General features: G+C 42.6%; 1 protein-coding gene across 1 annotated transcript in view; it reads right to left on the reverse strand.

The window, feature by feature from the left end:
• The window catches only part of Syndig1 (synapse differentiation inducing 1), a 163558-nt gene extending 157265 nt beyond the window's left edge, over positions 1-6293 (reverse strand). Inside the window, exon 1 of the mRNA XM_026778052.1 lies at positions 6273-6293. The gene's annotated coding sequence lies outside the window, so the exon portion shown is untranslated. The remainder of the gene's footprint in view (positions 1-6272) is intronic.
• Between the last annotated feature and the right edge of the window lie 5948 nt (positions 6294-12241).

Genomic DNA, 12241 nt, shown 5'->3' on the forward strand with positions numbered 1-12241 from the left:
TCTGTGTGTGTGTGTTGGATTTCTGAGAAAAAGGATTTCTAAGACTTTAATTCCCTCAATCTGCCTTATCTACTTTGCCATTTAATATTTTACTTTCTAATTGTGGAGTGGATGTCCACCTCTCAGTTGAAGGGTGGCCTCCTAACACGACTGTATTTTATACTTAGTACACCTCTTTTTTTTTTTTTTGGTCACACCCCAAGTCTTGAGCAAATATTTAATGGTAAATAATTATTGAAGGATAAACCCACACTGGATTATGCTGTCAAAGGCAGAAGTCAGAGCAGGGACAGCTCAGTGGTAGAACACTCGCCTATTGTGTATGAGGCTCTGGGTTCCACTCCCAGAACCTCAAAAAGAAAAACTGATATCTGTTAAAGAAAAAAGAGCACTTTGGAAAAACAATTTATACACTGCATTAGCTGTTTTGACTTACTATAACTTTGATTATCATTTGCCCCATGCTGATCATTTAGCTTCCAGATCCCAGCTAGCTGCTGTCTCCTATTGAGAGCACTCCCCTCACCTCTCGCTGTGAATATCCGGAAGCACACTGAGACTCACACACAGTTATGCCATCCAAATGAGCCTTTCATTTTGTTTCAAAAGAAATCTACGTTTCTTAGTCAGGAATCACATGTTAACAGGGACGCCACCTGTTCCTGGCAGACGACTGAACACCTCAGTTGATCTGGCATACTGGCACACATGTGGGGCAATTTTTCCTACCTGCAAAGCCCTAGTTGTTGTTGGGAATGTGATCGGAGCTCTTTTGCTATGCTGTAGCAGTGAAATAAAGGCTTTCAAGAAAGTCAGTGAAGGGCTGTCAGTATCAGGTTAGAACAGGACACCACAGAAACTGCTAATCTCCTGGAAATTGGCTAACCTTCTCAACAATGCTTATCTCTTAGAGGAGATTACAGAATTTTCAGAGCTTTGGGAGGTGAGTGGGTCCAGTTCCTGTGTTGTGAGCAGCTGTCACTCAGGTGCTGAACAAGCTGTCAAGCCTCTGGGTAGCCGAGATAGGGGACATGATAAAGAGAACACAGATTTAAGAGGTTTTTTTCTTTTTTGTTGTTGTTGTTGTTGTTTTTTTCTTTTTTAAATTTTAGATAGAAGACATTTCTTAGTGTGGACTCACTAAAAAGCTTTAGAGTTTAGGGTTATGCATAGTGTCAGGATATTTAGGCCTCATGTTTATGTGTCAACAACATCCATTCAGAGAGCATCTTTAGATTATAGGTACAAAGGTTCTGCCTCCTCAAGCTGATCAAAACGCCAAACAAGATGAAATCAGATTGTACCCAGTTCCAAAGCTATGCCACTAACTAGGGTTTTGTTTGTTTGTTTTCCTCTTTTCCATCCAAGATCTGTTATTAAGTTGTCTGTATTGAGCTTAGGAGATTCAAGAATCAAAAAACTGGCTGTCTTGTTAAAGTTAAATCTTATTAACTTGGAAGGTAGGAAGACAGCCATTGCAGTGATTGATATGTTAATAAACACGGTGGCCAACCTCTACAGGGGGCATGAGTTGCTATCAAACACAAAGTGAAAAATTCTAACTCTTAAATAAAAGTCTGAGACAATGGTGGCATGAATTTAGGACAGGAAACAGTGTCAGAATGTTAGTTGGATGGGGCATCATCTAGCCAAATGCTTGGCATGCCAGCTTAAGCTGTTGCAGAAGAGCTAGGATGTGAGTGTGGTCAACTCCAGGTTCAGCTCCACAATGGTCCAGAGTTTTCAGAGCTCACTTGCAATAGGACTGCTGCAGGCAAAAACAAAAGCGAGCTTCTTTGGAAATGCTTTTTTCCCTCCTATTTTTATTTTATTAAAAAAAAAAGCAGAAAAAAGCCATCTTTTTTTTTCATTTTACATACCAATCCTAGTTCTCACTCCCTCACCTCCTCATACTTTCTCTGCCTTCCCCACTACCCCACTTCTCAGAGAGGCTAAGGCACATTGCTTTGAGGAAGGACCAAGGACCTCCCTACTATATCTAGGCTGAGCAGGATATCCCCCCCCCAAAGAGCCAGTACAAGTAATAGGGATAAATCCAGGTGCTACCCACAGTCTGCCCAGCCATACAACTGTTACCTATATTCTGAGGACCTAGTTTGGGCCTATGCTGGTCCTTCCCTGCCCAGCTAGAGTTGGTGAGCTCCCATTAGCTCAGGTCAGCTGTTTCAGTGTCTATCCCCATCATGATCTTGACCTCTTTGCTCATATTCTCACTCCTCCCACCCTTCGGCTGGACATTGAGAACTCAGCCCAGTGCTCCGCTGTGGCTCTCTGCTTCTGCTTCCATCAGTTCCTGGATAGAGGTTCTATGGTGATATTTAAGATAGTCATTAATCTGATTGCAGGGCAAGGCCAGTTTGGGCACCCTCTCCACTACTGCTCAGGGTCTTAGCTGGGATCATCCTTGTGAATTCCTGGGAATTTCTCTAGTGCCAGTTTTCTTGCTAGTCTCATTATGGCTCCCTCAATCAAGATATGTCTTTCTTTTCTCTTTGTCTCTGTCTTTCCCCCATCTTGACTATACTGTCCCCTCAAGTTCTCCTCCCTGCTCCCCTTCACCTTTCATCTTCCCCTTTCATCCAATGAAATTGAATTGAGACCCGGATATCAATCCACACACCTATGAAGACCTGATTTTTGACAAATAAGCTAAAATTATACAATGGAAAAAGAAAGCATCTTCGACAAATGCTGTTGGCATAACCAAATGTCAACATGTAGAAAAATGAAAATAGATTCATATCTATCCCCATGCACAGAACTCAAGTCCAAATAGATTAAAAAAACCTCAAAATAAATCTGAGTACACTGAACCTGATAGAAGAGAAAGTGGGAAGTAGCCTTCAATTTATAGGCACAGGAGACCACTTTCCTAAATATAACCCCAGCAGCACAGACACTGAGAGCAACAATAAATAAATGGGACCTCCTGAAACTGAGAAGCTTTTGTAAAGCAAAGGACACAGTCAATAAGACAAAAAGGCAGCCTACTGAATGGGAAAAGATCTTTACCAACCCCATGTCAGACAGAAGACTGATCTCCAAAATATATAAAGAACTCAAGAAATTAGACATCAAAACACCAAATAATCCAATTTAAAAGTGGGTTACAGAACTAAACAGAGAACTCTTAACAGAAGAATCTCAAATGGCCAAAAGACACTTAGGGAAATGTTCAATATCCTTGGTTAATATCAGGGAAATACAAATTAAAATGACTCCGAGATACCATCTTACATCTGTCAGAATGGCTAAAATCAAAAACACCAATAATAGCTTAGACTGGAGAGGATGTGGAGTAAGGGGAACACTCCTTCATTGCTGGTGGGAATGCAAACTCGTACAACCACTCTGGAAATCACTATGGCAGTTTGTTTGTTTTGTTTTCTGTTTTTTTTTTTTTTTTTTTTAGAAAAATGGGACTCAACCTACCTCAGGACCCAGCAATACCACTCTTGGGTATATACCCAAAGGATGCTCAATCATACTACATGGACATTTGTTCAATTATGTTCATAGCAGCATTATTTGTAATAGCCAGGACCTGGAAACAATCTAGGTTCCCCTCAACTGAAGAATGGATAAAGAAAATGTTGTACATTTACACATTACTACTCAGTGGTTAAAAAATAATATCTTGAAACTTGCATGCAAATGGATGGAGCTAGAAAAAGCCATCCTGAGTGAGTTAACCCAGACCCAGAAAGACAAGCATGGTATGTACTCACTCATAAGTGGATACTAGCTGTAAAAAAAAAAGGATAACGAGCCTATAGTCCATCACCCCAGAGAAGCAAAGTAGCATGGAGAACTCTAAAAGTAGCATATATAGATCCTCCTGGGAAAGGAAATAGACAATATCTCCTGAGAAAATTGGGAACATGGGGATGGGGGGAGGTGGAAGGCAAGTACCTCATCAGGCACTCATCACAGGCCTCCATTTACTAAAGCTGAGCTAGTTGCTCAGCCCAGATCAGAAGAGGGAGAAATGACCTTCTGGTGAAACCACAGAAGTCACATTGACATTAGAAATAGCCTGTTTTGCAGTGGGCCATACCCAGGAATGAGATGTGTTTATATACCTACATACATGCATACATATATACACAGACACACACGCATGCATATATACACACATGCATACATACACACATATATACATACATACACACATACTTATATACATACATACATACATACATACATACATACATACATACATATGCATAAGGCTGTTTTACCCTTCAGTACTGGGAATTGAATCTCAGGACTCAAGCACTGTAGTCACGTACTCTACCACCGAGTTATATCCCCAGCCCTCTTTTCACTTTTGAGGAAGGGTCTCAATATATAGCTCAGGTTGACTTGGAGCTCTCTATAGCACAGGCTGTCCTTAACTTGTATTCTTCCTGCCTCAAACTCCTAAATATCTGATTTTACAGACCAGTGTCAATGTATTCCAGCTCCATGTTAAATGATATCTTATTTGTCTGTTAAAGAATTCCACTCTATGGCCCAAGCTGGCCTTAAACTCATTAAGAGTCTCGTGTCTCAGCTTCCCAAATGCTGAGATCAGAGCTTTTAATCCCACCCTCAATTCTTCATTGACTCTTTTTTGTTTATTTGTTTATTTTTCAAGATATTGTTTCTCTGTAGCTTTGGAGCCTGTTCTGAAACTAGCTCTTGTAGACCAGGCTGGCTTTGAACTCACAGAGATCCACCTGCCTCTGCCTCCCGAGTACTGAGATTAAAAGCCTACAGCAACACTGCCTGGCTCTTCATTGACTCTTAATGAGAACTCTGTGGGGTCCTAAGGATGACCTCTGAGAATTAAGAAACTAGGGTGCAATAGCTCTTCCGGGCCCTCTATGGTGGGTATTGACGGAGGGCATCAGCAAAGGGTTGAGTAAATGCATACCAGCCAGGTTAAAAACTCAGACTTAGGAGGCAAGGAAACCTGTGCCTGAAGTGTCTGCCATCCTTTGTCACTCTGTCCTGACTGGCAGAGCCAGGCTTCCTCGCATCTAAATATGAATGATTGTTATGATCTTGCCTGCCTGGCATTGCACTGCTGTGCTCAGAGGACTCATTGTGTTTTCCTGATCAGAGCTGACTGGCTATTGTTCTTAAAGACAGCGTGGCAGGCTACTGAGTGCTTTATTCAAGGAAGCAAAGGGGAATGGTACCTTACCGATCCTTGGCACAGAGCCTGGTTGATTCTGGATGTCCTCAGAGTATAAGAAGCCTAAAGTCTATGGGAGGGGGGCTGGCACTCTTACACCTTTGATCTTCCTTTTTAAGCAGTCATCTTAGACGCTTGAAGTTACCTTTTATGGCTAGTCCTGGTTGTCCAGTTTTCTCCAGAGAGCTTCTGTTTCTGCCCCCTGAGTACAAACAAGATTTACACGTGTTCCCCCCACATACCTGGAGTTTCTGTGGGTTCTAAGGACCCAAATGCTGGTCCTCATGCTTGCATGGCAAGTGCTTTAACCACTGAGTTTCTTCATAGCCCAGCAGCTATTTTCATGAGCAAGGCCCTGAATATGCCAAGCAGCTGCTCTCTGTCACAAGAAGTATGTAACCAGGAGCCAGGACAGTTATGCCTTGCGTTCCTTTGTGGAAGGCCTATATTCCTAATCATACACTAATCACCTGTACACTCGACCTGGGGTGTGCCTCAGTGTGGAGATCCCTTACCTAGCACGAGGGAGACTTTTGCCTTTCTATCCTTAATACTTACTACCACAATTTACATTTCTGCCCCAGGCCTTTGGGGTCCACCCTATTTTACATTGTAGAGGTTTTCTGTAATCCAACTTGGCCTCAAAACTGCTGCAAACACTGCTGGCTATGTCAGATAAACATGAAGGGAAGAAGTTTGATGCAATCTGCCCAATGAGATAGATTCTGGAACTTTGCCCGCTAAAAGTCCTTCTTGTGCCAAACAGTTGGGAACACTGTAAGAAAGTCAGTCAAGTTCCAGGCTGCACCAAGATGAATTGCAGCCTGTGGATCTGTCCATGGTCATCCAGCTTGCACGGATGCATGGAAAGCTGCAGCTTTCCTGCTCTCTCCCAACCTTGCTCATTCACTTCACCCTCCTAGATAGTCCCTTGCCCTGCAGGTCGACCAGGCTTCGCATTCTCCTGAATGTTTCTGGTTACCACAGGTAACAAACAGCCAGCCCACAGTGGAGACTGTGGCCCGCATGTCTGCTGTGTGGGTGGTCTCCACATGCCCCAGACACGTACCTGGTTCACCTGGTTCTGTTTTGGTGAATGACTTGCACTTCTGGTTCCTAATTTCCGTGGTCCAACTGATTACTCCATGACTCATACCTATTCTGACGACAGAAGGCAGCATTCTCCTCATCAATATCTCTGAAAAAATGTTTTAGTTTACCTGAAAGTTGGAAGGTGTGACTGTTCCCAGGACTTGCAGAAAGGAGGGGAAGTACAGAGAAAAGAAGAGGAGAAACAAGAATAGAAAAGGGAAAGTGGGGGAAATAAAGGAAAAAAAAAAAGAACTTGACTTTAGAAATCCTTGCCATCAGGATGGGCTTGTGTCCCAGTTTGATTTCTGTGACTGTGATAAACACCATCACCAAAATCAACTCAGGGAAGACATGGTCTCTTGGCTTATACTTCTAGGTCACAGCCCATCACTGAGGGAAGTTGGGGCAGCAATTCGAGCAGGAATCTGGAGGCAGGAACTGAAATGGAGACCAGGAACACTATTCAGAGACTTGCTCCCTCTCGTTAAAGCTGTGGCCTGCGGGGAGTCTTCTAACACAGTCCAGGACCACTTACACACAGTGGGCTAGGTCCCTCTCACATCAACCAACAACCAAAGCAGCTCCCTCCACACAGGGACACAGGTCAGCCTGATCTGAACAATCCCTCAATTGAGACCTGCCCCCTTCTCAGTTAACTCTTAGTTGTGTTGAGTTGGCAATAAGAACCAACCAGGACAGGCTGGGAGGCTAGACTTTAAAGTCTGAATCAAAAGCATTAACTCAAAAAAGGTGGGACAGACACCTACCCCAACTGATGCTCCGGAGTGGACAGTTGCCCTCTGCCTCCTCACTAAAATGAGATGAAGCCATGTTTTCTTTGTTTCCAGACAGGAGCCCACGCACTGCCAGTGCAGCAGGTCTGATGTGAACGGCTGAGAGGTGAGGACTCTGGGAAACACTGCTGGTGCAGAACTACCCATTCAAATGTGTCATTATTTATTAGTGTGATTTTCTAGCAATTTCTAAAGGGCCCAAGAACTCGTTTTGGGCTCAAGAAAAATATATTTCTTGCTGCATTTGTTTTTTTTCCCCCTGCAAAAAAAGAGAGAAAGTTCTATTGCAAAAATAACCTTCTATATCCGTGGAGGATGCAGAGCTGGAGGGGAAACAAGGGTAAGCGGTTTCCTTTCTGTGATTCTGTTTGTCTCTTGCTTTCTAAGGGAAGAATGCCTCCTAGACAAAGGAACTCAGACAGGTGCCTGCAATGAGCTGCATCCTCTCACTCCCTCCCCTGTTGCTGCTCCCCACTTGTGCAGAGCCTCCTAGGTTGTGACACCCTGGCTGTGCACCATCATGTCTTGCCTCCAGGGCCTTTGTGGGACTTGGAAGGTAGTCTCATGAGGGTCATCTCCCACAGTAGGTACTTTGCCTAGCAAAGTGGAATCTCTCCAGTTTGGAGGACAGGGTAAATATGCGTTGGCTAGTAGGGTCCTTTTGGTTCAGTGAACACCTACCAAAAAGAGTCTGACCAGCTAAGGACCCCCTTGTCAGAGTTGCTGAATCTTCTCCCACCGTAACCATGGAAGGAAGAGCAAAGCAAAATGATCCAGAAAGAATAGAAAGGGTGGGGCTAGGGATATGGCTCAGTGGCAAATGGTGCTTGTAGTGGAAGCATGAGGACCTGAGTTTAAATCCTCAGAACCCATATAAAACGCCAGCATGTGCTGTGATCCCAGCATTGAAGAGGGTGGCAGATCCTGGGAGTTCAATGGCTCGCTGTCCTATCCCCAGATGGTAAGCTTTAAAAGTTTAGTGAGAGAGCTGGTCTAAAACATGAAAAGGTAAGAAGTAGTAATGGAAACAGCAGAGGTCCTCCGTTAGTTAGCCTCTGACCACTAATCTGCACAGCTATGTATGGATACACAGTATGAATGCGTGCACTGGGAAAGCTTGGGCAGCCCTGTGATAAGGCAACACTCTGAGCCTGAGTCAACCTGCATACTTTCTCCTGGAACAACAGCAGGATCTGTTGGGGTCTCCTGCTGGGCAGGTGGGGAGTACAGAGAGGTGAATCCTAAGGGCATAGCCCTGCTCACAAGCAGAAGCAGCAGCGACTGTAGCCTGCCAACTGTTCTAAAGAAAGGATACCAGAGTCCCAGTTGAGCAGGAAGGAAGGAGTAATCAAGACAAGTGGATGGAGAATAATAAAGGAATCTCTGACCTAAGTAGGGACACACAGGGGAGTGAAAAAAGGTGATACTCGTATTGGTTCTTTTGGTAGTGTTTCCCCCCTCAACTTGACACAAGTGATGTGGGATTCTCCTCTGTATGCTACGACTATGTTTTATTACCATTGGTTATTAAAGTAGCTATTTTCTCCAATGGCTCAGTAGAGTAAAGCCAGGCAGGAAATCCTAACAGAGATATAGAAAGAAAGTAGGCAAAGTCAAGGAGACGCCATGTGGCTTCCAAAGCAAAGAGCCACCAGCCTCCAGTCATAATCCTACTGATAGGCCATAGCCTCATGCTGTTGGACCCTGGAGTCCAACTACCAGGAGGAATCACCCCAAGAGACCATCTCTCACACCACAGTTGATGTAAAAGCATGAGGATTTTATTAATTCTGTCATTTACAGGGTCTTTCAGCATTTGAGAGGCCAGAAAGACCCCAAATGGCTGGTACGGGCTATTTTTAAATTAAAAAGCCACATAAACAAGGGGGAGTCTGGGGGTTGTTCTTTAACTATTATGATTGGCTTATTCAAAGGGCTATTATCAATAATTGGCTGGAGAGGGGTTGCCAGATTAGATGAGGTAAGGAGGGACATCTGAGGGTTACTTTGCCCCTTTCTCAGGGACTGAGTCAAACCAGCAGGAACTGAGTGAACACCTAAAGGTTATCTTGCTTCTATTCAATAGAACATTTACAAGGACTCAGGGAGTTGATGGAAAATTCCCAACATTTCAGTAAGTGCATGTATAATTGTTAGGTCCTTGGTTCTGGGGTGGGGGGAGTCAGCACTGAGGAAGCTGAGAGGCCTCAAAATTATTTCAAAGTTCTACAATGCCTATACACAGCTTAATAGAAATGGGTTAATTCAAGATGTAATAGCTAGCTAGGAATATGCTGGAGTCATTGGCCAAACAGTGTTGTATTTAATATAGTTTCTGCGTGGTTTTTCAGGTCTGGGCAGCTGGGAAATGAACCAGCAATCTCCGACGAGCAGTCTCCACCTACACACAAGCTAGGATTATTTGGGAAGAGGGAACCTTAATTGAGAAAATGCTTCCAACAGATTGGCTTGTGGGTAGGTCTGTGGAGCATTTTCTTGATTAATGGTTGATGTAGAAGACCCCCAGCCACCGTGATGCCTGGGCAGGTGATTGTGGGTTGTGTGGAAAAGCAAGCTGAGCAGGTCATGGAGAGCAAACCAGCAACGTTCTTCTTTGATCTCTGCTGAGGTTTGGCTTCCAGCTGCCTCCTTGAAGCCCTGTCTTGACTTCCTTCAGTGATGGACCGTGGCATAGACATGTAAGCCAAATAAACCCATTCCTCCCCAAGTTGTTTTTAGTCAATAGCTTATCATGGAATGGAAAGGAGACCAGAACATGGGTCAATTTTTTTATTTTAATCTCACTTTTTGAATAATTTTTATTGTTTATATTTAGATATATATTTTTCTCTGTTTCCCTCCCTCCCTTCTCCTCCCTTCCCACCCTCCTACCCTCTCTCATGATCCCCACAGTCTTAATTTACTCAGGAGATCTTGTCTTTTCCTATCTTCAATGTAAATTCGATCCATGTATGTCTCTCTTAAGGTCCTCTTTGTTGTTAGGTTCTCTGTGGTTGTGAACTGTAGGTGGGTTTTTCTTCACTTTATATTTAAAAGCCACTTATGAATGAGCACATATTATATTTGTCTTTCAGGATTTGGGTTACCTTACTCAATATTATGTTTTCTAGATCTATCCATTGCCTGCAAATTTCAAGATGTCATTATTTTTTTTTTTCACAGTGTAGAACTCCATTGTGTAAATGTACCACATTTTCTTTATCCATTCTTCGGTGGAGGGGAATTTAGGTTGTTTCTAGGTTCTGGCTATGACAATGCTGCTATGAACATAGTTGAGCACATGTCAACTATGATATGATATGATTGAGCATCCTTTAAGTATATGCCCAAAAGCTGGTGTTGCTGGTCCTGAGATAAGCTATTTCCTAATTTTCTGAAAAATTGCCAACTGATTTCCAACGTGGCTGTACAAGTTTGCACTCCCATCAGCAATGGAGGCGTGTTCCCTTTACCCCACACCCTTTCCAGTATAAGCTGTCATCAGTGTTTTTGATCTTAGCCATTCTGACAGATATAAGATGAAATCTCAGTGTTGTATTTCTTTGGTGGCTAGGGATGTTGAGTATTTCCTTAAGTGTCTTTCAGCCACTTTAGATTCATCTGTTGAGACTTCTCTGCTTAGGTCTTTACCTCATTTTCATTGTATTATTTGTTCTTTTGGAGACCAATTTCTTGATTTCTTTGTATATTTTGGAGATCAGTCCTCTGTCTGATGTGGGGTTGGTGAAGGGCTTTTCCATTATGTAGGCTGTTGTTTTATCTGGTTGACTGTGTCCTTTGCTTTATAGAAGCTTCTCAATTTCAGGAGGTCCCATTTAACTGTTGCTGTCAGTGTCTGTGCTACTGGGGTTATATTTAGGAAGTAGTCTCCTGTGTCAATATGTTCAAATGTACTTTCCACTTTCTCTTCTATGAGGTTCAGTGTGGTTATGTTGAGGTCTTTGATCCACCTGGGCTGGAGTTTTGTGAATGGGGATAGATATGAATCTAATTTCATTCTTCTACATTTTGGTATCCAGTTATATTAGCACTGTTTGTTGAATATGCTTTCTTTTTTCCATTTTATATTTTTTTGTGTCTTTGTCAAAAATCAGGTGTTTGTAAGTGTGTGGATTGATATCCAGGTCTTCAGTTCAATGCCATTGGTCCTTTTGTCTGTTTTTATGCCAACATCAGTTTGATTTTAGTATTATAGCTGTGTAGTAGAGTTTGGAGTCAGGAATTGTGATGTCTCCAGAAGTTCCTTTATTGTACAGGATTATTTTGGCTATCCTGGGCCTTTTGATTTTCTATATGAAGTTGAGTATTGTTCTTTTGTGTTCTGTGATAATTTTGCTGGGCATAGCATTGAATTTGTGGATTACTTTTGGTAAGACTGCCATTTTTACTATGTTACTTCTACCTATTCAAGATCTTGGAAGATCTTTCCATTTTCTGGTGTCTTCTTCAGTTACTTTCTTCAAAGATTTAAAGTTCTTGTCATACAGGTCTTTGATTCGTTTGGTTAGAGTTACTCCAAGATATTTTATGTTATTTGTGGCTATTGTGAAGGGTGATATTTCTCCGATTCCTTTCTCAGTTCATTTATCCTCTGTATAAACGAGGGCTACTAATTTTTTTTTTAGTTAATCCTGTATCCTGCTAATTTACTGAAGGTGTTTATGACTTATAGGACTTCCCTGGTGAAATTTTAGGGTCGCTAATGTATACTATCATATTATCAGCACCAAACAGTGAGAGTTTGACTTGTTCTTTTCCGATTTGTATCCCCTTGATCTCCTTTTGTTGTCTTATTATGGGTCAAGTTGTTTTTATTGGTTCTTAAGTCTGAAAAAGCACAAGGCACCAGAATATAGGTTGTATACAAGGAGATTGGATAGGCTGTGGTCATCTGATCACAAGAGGCCTCGTGTCAGTATGTGGGAACGCCCGAGTAAATTTCCACAACAACTCAGAAAAGTAGTCCACAGAAAGAATTCTCGTGACAGCCTCAAAATAGGTACACACCATTGTCACATACTTTCTGCCGTGTGTTTGGCATAAAAAACACCTGAAACCAGTAATGTGTCTGTGGTTCCAGTTCTCTTTGAGTTCTCAACCTGGGCATCTCTCCAGGGCCATGTGTCATGGC

Source organism: Microtus ochrogaster, unplaced genomic scaffold (genome assembly GCF_000317375.1).
Source record: "Microtus ochrogaster isolate Prairie Vole_2 unplaced genomic scaffold, MicOch1.0 UNK100, whole genome shotgun sequence".
NCBI classification, from domain to species: domain Eukaryota; kingdom Metazoa; phylum Chordata; class Mammalia; order Rodentia; family Cricetidae; genus Microtus; species Microtus ochrogaster.